The sequence below is a fragment of the Erinaceus europaeus genome, chromosome 2 (genome assembly GCF_950295315.1).
Source record: "Erinaceus europaeus chromosome 2, mEriEur2.1, whole genome shotgun sequence".
Taxonomy (NCBI): Eukaryota; Metazoa; Chordata; class Mammalia; order Eulipotyphla; family Erinaceidae; genus Erinaceus; species Erinaceus europaeus.
The window spans coordinates 62,331,993-62,340,641 of NC_080163.1; the positions used below are offsets into that span (position 1 = coordinate 62,331,993).

General features: G+C 41.7%; 1 pseudogene; it reads left to right on the forward strand.

Annotated features, from left to right (window-relative positions):
• Positions 1–6,132: 6,132 nt before the first annotated feature.
• LOC103113240 (large ribosomal subunit protein uL11-like) lies at positions 6,133–6,729 on the forward strand (annotated as a pseudogene).
• Positions 6,730–8,649: the final 1,920 nt, after the last annotated feature.

Genomic DNA, 8,649 nt, shown 5'->3' on the forward strand with positions numbered 1-8,649 from the left:
GGTGTTTTTCTACATTCCTGAGATCTGAAGTCTTTGTTACATCACTCTGGTGCAGTTTCATGGAGTTGGAAGCAAAGGCAGCCATGTACATTTGCTGTCTGCAGAGCTGTACACCCCGCATTTAGAAGAGTCTTGTGCTTAACTCAATAGAAAGACAGTATACTTGAACTTGAGGGACACCTGCAACACTACTCAACTGCTCATGAAGCTTCTTCCCTGCATGTGAGAATTGAGGGCTTGAATCTGGGTCCTTGTGATGTGCTTTACCGGTGTATCACTACCTGGCCCCAGTTATAGTTTTTTGTTGTTTTTTTTTTTGAGAAGGGCTACATTTGTGACTGTAAAGGAAGAACTTCTGATCAGCATGTCTGAAGTATTTTTTTAAATTTAATCAATTAACTAATTTTCAGATAGAGACAGAAGGCACACACACACACACACAGAGAGAGAGAGAGAGAGAGAGAGAGGGAGAGAAAATGGCCCTCACAGCATTAAATCTTCCTTCAATGCAGGCTAGAATCTGAGCCACACAAGGTAAAGCAGTGCACTATTCAAATTATTTCCCTTTCTTTCTTTCTTTCTTTCTTTCTTTCTTTCTTTCTTTCTGTCTGTCTTTCTTTCAAATGTTTTTTATGTTTATTTATTTATTTTCTCTTTTGTTGCCTTTTTTCATTGTTGTTGTAGTTATTATTGTTGTTATTGATGTCATTGTTGGATAGGACAGATAGAAATGAAGAAAGGAGGGGAAGACAGAGAGGGGGTGAGAAAGACAGACACCTACACCTACTTCACTGCCTGTGAAGTGACTCCCTTGCAGGTGGAGAGCCAGGGGCTCGAACAGGGATCCTTATGCTGGTCCTTGCGCTTCACGCCATGTGCGCTTAACCTGCTGTGCTACCGCCTGACTCTCAATTTCCTCTTCTTTCTAAACCATCTTTTCCCAAATGTCACTAGTTCCTGTGCTTCATAAATCACCACATGCTCAGCTCATACCTTTCCCTACTGACTGATGATCCTGAAACCTGTGACCTTCATGTTGTTTGTAGCAGATTTTTAATTCTTTAATGTAACACTTGCATATTATCACTATTAAATCCTGTTTTATCCCTGAAAAACCAGTCTCATGTGTGCTTGGCCTAATTTAATGAATCTTCTGCATCTAACCATTTCTATCCTACATTTCAGACAGTGATAGGTAGGGTCCTTGAGTAATAGAGGTTTAAAAAAAAATTCCTTTGTAACTGAGGAAATGGCCCAAGATTCTCTGGCTGAAAAATGCATCTCCATCATCATTAGATTTGCTTTTTTTTACCTCCAGCCTCTTAGCTAGAAAACCATAATTGCTGTAATGCAGATTTATTGCTGGAGGCATGTTTTTAGTCATGAGTCTAACCTAGACTGATTTGTTTGCTTCTAGAAGCCTGGAGGGTTTTGGAGAGTTTAATAGAAGGTGGATGGGTTTTCTTACTGAGTGGAAGGGTGGAGGGAAAGAATTGGAAGTACAGAGAGCAGCCCTAGAACATTCATAGAGGCTTCCCTGAGGCTTCAGAGGCTGCCTGTAGACCCTAGGGTCTTGAGAAGGGGGTGAGCAAATGGAACATACTTGTCTGGATTGTCTGCATACACTGATAATTTCACAATTAGGCTAGGAAAAAAAAAAATTAGGCTAGGACCTAGTCCAGGGTAAGACATTAGCCTGGTAGACGGTAGAATCTGAAAGGAAGACTACATTTCTTCATTGCCCCTTAGTAGGTGTTGGAAGAGTCACTCAATCATGGCCCATAGGACAGAGAACAGGTGAGCTTGGACTAAGCAGAGAAAGAGGGAGAGGTGGGTTTCTGTGTGATGGTCTCTAACAGGTGGGTGAGGAGATAATATGAGAAGGAAAATGAGAAGGTAGGAATCTTATGACCTCACCAATGTATCCTGGAACCCCACCTCACTCGAGCCCTGCCCCACTAGGGAAAGACAGGCCCTGCCCCACTAGGGAAAGACAGAACAGGATGGGAGTATGGATCGACCTGTCAATGCCCGTTTTGAGTGGAGAAACAATTACAGAAGCCAGACCTTCCACCTTCTGCATCCCATAATGATTCTGGGTCCATATTCCCAGAGGGATAAAGAATAGGAAAGCTTTCCCAACTATGAAACCATCTCCCCAGACAATAACTTAGGTCACCTGTATATTAGATGTCAGGCTTAGGTCAAAACTAGTAAGGTTATGGGCCCCCTTGGAATATACCTAAAATAGACCAACTAGCTTTTTCCAAAATGGAGACCCCAAATCCTCATCTGCAATATTCTTGTCTTTACGATCATGATTAGTCAACAGTTTGTTCTGCTTTATATGTTAACTCTTTTTCAGCCCCCAGGTTCCAGATGCTACCATGATGCCAACTGGACTTCTCTGGGCAGACAACCCCACCAATGTGTCTTAGAGCTCTGCTTCCCCAGAGTCTTGCCCTACTAAGGAAAGAGAGAGACAGGCTGGGAGTATGGATCGATCTGCTAATGCTCATGTTCAGTGGGGAAGCAATGACAGAAGCCAGACCTTCCATAATTCTGCACCCCATAATGATCCTGGGTCCATACTCCCAAAGGGATGAAGAATAGGAGAGCTGTTAGGGAGGGGATTAGATACAGAGTTCTGGTGGTGGGAATTGTGTGGAATTGTACCCCTCTTATCCCATGGTCTTGTCTATATTTTTTATTTTATGAACAAATTTTTAAAAATTTAAAAAATAAATTAAAGAATGACTAACTTCTACTTATCAGTTTTACTGGTATGGTTTTGCTACAACAAATACAGTGCACTGATTAATAGTGAACATTCTAGCATAACTATCAATAGATAAGAATTTAATGGGCTGGAGAAAGGTGACCAAGTTTGCAGATATTAAAAACCAGGTATTTGACCTCACCAATGTGTCCTGGAGCCCCACCTCCCCAGAGCCCTTCCCCACTAGGGAGAGGGACGAACAGGCTGTGGGTATGGATCGACCTGTCAATGCCTGTGTCTAGCAGAGAAGCCAGACCTTCTACTTTCTGCACCCCATAAAGATCTTTGGTCCATACACCCAGAGGGATAAAGAATGGAGGGGGTAGGATACAGAACTCTGGTGGTGGGAATTGTATGGAATTATACCCCTCTTATTCCACTATCTTGTCGATCATTATTAAATCACTAATAACTACAACAAAAAAGAAGTTAGCAACATGCAGGTGTTCTCTGGTATTTTGCATATCATGTCAAATAAGATTTGTCCCTGAGGAAAAGAGGAGCCTAATCCTAATCTGAGAGTGAGGAGAGTCATTCCAAAATGCTGTCTCAGATATAATCTAGTTTTGAAACTCATGTTTCTTCTCTTCTTTCTATAAAAGATTTATGTATTGGAAGCTAGGAGATAGCTCCTCCCAGTAGAGCATATATTTTGCTTTACTGGATTTGAGTCCCTAATCACGATGTGGAAGCACTAGCATAGGGGAAATTTTAAGAGTGGTAAAGCAGTCTTGTGGTGTCTCTCCTTCTTTGTCTTTTCCTTCCTTACTTTTTTTTTTTAAAGGTTTTATTTATTTACTAATGAGAAAGATAGGAGGAGACAGGGAAAGAACCAGACATCAGTCTGGCACATGTGCTGCCAGGGATCGAACTCAGGACCTCATGCTTGAGAGTCCAAAGCTTTATCACTGCACCACCTCTTGGACCACTGTCTTTTACTTTCTTTCTTTCTTCCTTCCTTTCTTTTCTTTCTATTTCTTAACCAGAGCACTGTTCAGCTCTGGTTTATGGTGGTGCAGGGGATTGAACCTGTGACCTTGGAGCCTCAGTCATGAGAGTCTGTTTGCATAACCATTATGCTATCTTCCCTCTGCTGTCTTTTACTTTCTAAAGAAAGAGTCCTTTGGGAATCATGCAGACAGAAAACACCAGCAAAAACTTTGGTGACAAAAAATATTTATTCTTTTGGTTAGAGAGAGGTAGATAGAGTATTCGAAGGAGGTGATTAAACCAGGAACCTCAGGCATGTGACCTGAGTCACTTCCCTGACTGCTTTTTGTTTTTAAAATTCCATTCATGGCTGGAGGGAAATCTTCACTGGTAGAGCACCAGATGGAAGGTGCTGTGGCACCTGGGGGGTGGAGGTCTGGTGATACAGTCTCTCTCTGTCTCTCTCTCTCTGTCTAGTCTCTCTACCTGCATGGAAAAGCTACCAGCGAGTGAGATCACACATATGTGAGACCCTGCCCCCCCCACTTACTCCATTAAATACACTTTGGTGGGCAAAAATTCCATACTCTGAATTTCTTTGCATGAAATTAGAGAGGAAATGAGGAACTCAAAGTTTCTTTCCTGCTTGCTATGAAAATTATCTTTATAAATTAAAAAAATAAAAAATAAAAAAAATAAAAATAAAAAAAAAAGAAAATTATCTTTATTTATTGGATAGAGACAGCCAGACAGCCAGAAATTGAGAGGAAAGTGGAGGGAGGGAGGGGAGGAGGGAGGGAGAGAGAGGGAGAGAGAGAGAGAAACAGAGAGAGAGAGAAGCCTGCAGTATTGTTTCACCACTCCTTAAGCTTTCCCCCTGCAGGTGGAGATTGGAGGCTCAAACCTGGATCCTTGTACATTGTAACATGTGTGCCACCACTCAGTCCTTTTCTTCTTTCCTTTCTTCCTTCCTTCCTTTCTTTCTTTCTCCCCCCCCCCCTTTTTCCTAGAACACTGCTCAGCTCTGGTTTATAATGGTGCTGGGGTCTGAACCTGTTGGAACCTTTGATGCCTCAGGCCTGAAAGTGTTTTTGCATCATTATGCTGTTTGTCCAGCCCTAAAGTTTCTCTATCTTACCTTTCCATCTCAGTTTCTCTCTGTTTGTAACCAATAAATAAATGAATAAATAAATAAAATATTAATAAAATATTTTAAAAGAAGTTAAAATATTCCAAGGAGTGTTCCAGGAGGTGATGCTGTGGATAAGGCACAGGGTTCTCAAGTATGAGGCCCTGAGGTCAGTCTCTAGCATTGCATATGCCAGAGTAATGCTCCAGTTCTCTTTCTCTCCTCTTTCCCTCACTAAGAAAACCACTTTGAAAAGAAAAGAAAATATTCCCCAAAATAAGAAGGGTTAGTTTTTTTTTGTTGTTGTTTTTTTTTTTTCCCAGAGCACTGCTTAGCTCTTACTGATGGTGGTGCAGGAGATTGAACCTTGGACCTTGGAGCCTCAGGCATGAGAGTCTCTTTGCATAACTATTATGCTATCTACCCCCACCCAGAAGTTCTTTATTAAGTAACTATTATATATATATTTTTGTTTCTGTTAATAGATGAAGTTGGATGAAAGCATTGTAGTGAGTCCTGGATGATGATGAGGATGATTTTGATTTATTATTATTATTATTTTGCTACCAGGCTTATTGCTGGGGTTGGATGCCTGCACAATGAATCCACAGCTCTTGGAGGTTATTTTTTTATTTTTTTAAAAATTTATTTATTTATTCATGAGGAAGATAGGAGGAGAGAAAGAACCAGACATCACTCTGGTACATGTGCTTCCTGGGATCAAACTCAGGACCTCATGGTTGAGATTTCAGTGCTTCATCCACTGCGCTACCTCCCAGACCACGGAGGTTAGTTTTTTATTTTTATGATATTTTTCTTAATTATGATAAAGACAGAGAGTAACAGGTCAAGAAAGGTGGAGAGACCGGAAATCTGCCCCACTGCTCATGAACACCCCCCCACACACACCGCAGATAAGGACCAGGGGGTTCTCATGTAGTTTACTGGTTGTGCTACTTCCTGCCTGTGTCCTGGATTTTATAAATTTGGAAGAGATTCAGGGAGATAAGCACTGCAGTGAAAGATACCTCATGCTCTACAAGCCCCAAATTGAGCTACTTTATTAATTTTTTTAGTTACTTTTCTCCTCCTCACCCTATATTAATAAATTTATTTTAAAGAGAGAGATTACTATATATATATATATATATATATATATATATAGAGAGAGAGAGAGAGAGAGAGAGAGAGAGAGAGAGAGGGAGAGAGAAAGAGAGAGAGGGAAAGAGAGAGACTAGAACAAACATCATCCAGGTTTGGCTTATGGTGGTGCTGGGATCAAACACCATCTTCTCGCTTTCGGTTTTCGGCTCAGAGGAGGCCAAGGTGCAACTTTCTTCGGTCGTCCTGAATCCGGGTTCATCCGACACCAGATGCCTCCATCATGCCGCCAAAGTTCGACCCCAACGACATCAAAGTCCTGTACCTGAGATGCACCTGTGGGGAAGTCTGCGCCATTTCTGCCCTGGCCCCAAGATCAAGCCACTCGGTCTGTCTCCAAAAAAAGTTGGTGATGGCATTGTCAAGGCTACTGGTGATTGGAAGGGTCTGAGGATTATAGTAAAACTCACAATCCAGGACAGGCCCAGATTGAGGTGGTGCCCTCTGCCTCAGCCTTCATCATAAAAGCCCTCAAGGAACCACCAAGAGACAGAAAGAAGCAGAAAAATATTAAGCACAGTGGAAACAGCACTTTTGATGAAACTGTCAACATTGCCCGACAAATAGAGCACCTATCTTTAGCTAGAGAACTCTCTGGAACCATCAAGGAAACCTGGGGACTGCTCAATCTGTGGGTTGCAATGTTGATGGCCGCCATCCTCATGACATCATAGATGACATCCACAGTGGTGCTGTGGAATGCCCAGCTAGTTAAGAATTACAAAGGAAGATGCTTCAATAAAGGATTATTTGAAAACAAACAAACAACAACAGCAAACAACAAACAAACAAACAAACCCCACCATCTTCTCTTACCTGCTCCCTTTTCTGTAATTTTTGTATTACTGACTGGAATCCCCTCCTTTAATTAGCCTCCATTGATTAGTCCAATTTTTGTTTGTTTGTTTAGATACAGAGGCAGAAGCAGAGGGGAGTGAAAGTTTCCTGTAAAGCTTGAGAAAGCTTCCTTGAACAAGTGCTGTGCAGATACCTATCATGGGGAGATAAATTATAATCATGAAGGCTTGGCAGTAACACACCTGGCTAAGTATAGAAATTACCAAGTGCAAGGACCAGGATTTGAGCCCTTACTCCCCACCTCCAGAGGGAATACTTTATAAGTGGTGAAACAGTTCTGCATGTATCTCTCTTTCTCTTTTCCTCTCTCTCTCTCCCTCCTTTCTCAGTATCTCTATGCTATCCAATAAATTAGAAAAAGAAAAAAGGGGGGGGGCGGAATGGCCGTTGGGAGCGGAGTATTCGTAGTGCAGGCACTGAGCCCCAAAGATAACCCTGGTGGCAACAGAAAAAAAAAATCATCTGGGGACCAGGCGGTAGTGCAGCGGGTTAAGTGCACATGGCACAAAGGTCAAGGATGGTCTCAGGGATCCCGATTCATGCCTCCCAGTTCCTCCCCTATGGGGGGGGTCACTTCCTGAGCGGTAAAGCAGGTCTGCAGGTATCTTTCTCTCCCCCTCTCTGTCTTCCCCTCCTCTCTCAATTTCTTTTTGTCCTATCCAACAACAACAATAGCAAATAACAACAAGGGCAACAAAAATGGAAAAAAATGGCTTCCAGGAGTAATGGATTAATAGTGTAGGCACTGAGTCACAGTGATAACCCTGTAAGCAAAAAAAAAAAAAAAAAAGAAGAATCATCTGACAATTGTCTTGTAAATCATTGTTTCCTAATAAAGTGACTGGGAAAAGAAATGAGAAAAGGTTACATATTGTATGATTCTGTCCACATGACATTCTAGAAAAGGCAAAAGTATACTGATGAAAAATAAAATGATCATTGGTAGTATGTGCACTTAATCAGATGCACCACCACCCATCCCCTTAAAATGGTCGTTGGTTGACAGGGCTGCATAGGGAGGGAGGTGGGACTACGAAGGTTTTTGAGAGCAGTGACATTATTCTGCACTGTACAATGCTCGGTACACATCATTACACATTTGTAGGAAACACATGGAATGCACAACACCTGAAGTGAGTCCTCACATGAACTATGCATTGTGTGTGATAATGACATGTCCAATGTAAGTTTACTAATCGTCACAAATGCTGACCGCTGGCGGGGGATGTTATATGTGTGCAAGGACAAAGGTTATGTAGCAACTCTATGTTTCCTGCTCAATTTTCCTGTGAACCTCAAACATCTCTTTAAAAAATATAAAGTTTGTTGATTTGAAAAAAACAAAACAAAACCCCAAACCCATGGGTGAATCTGAGTGAAGGGGAGGAATTGTCATCTATGCCTTTTTCTCTCTCCCCGTCTCTTCAGGGATGATATTCTGAGTCATTTCCCTTCCCTCACCTCTGACTTCTGTTTCCTTCCTTCCTTTCTTTCCTTCCTCTTACTGTCAGAGTTCATGGAATGTCAGTTCCCTGCCACTGTGTTTCTGCTAATGTTCAATTTCCACAGAAAAGACTTTCTCTTCCAATGCCCCAAAAAACCATAACTCCCTCCCCAAATCTCTCAAACTATAGGCGTCCTGGTTCTCACCAGTTGCTGGTTTAATTTAATTGTGTCTGTCCTTTATGTGTTGCCATATGGCTTCAATATGTATGTTTTCAGTGTCTCCTAATATGTTATCTTCTAACACAGAGCATTTATAAAGATGTCTCAAATGGAATTTAATTAAACA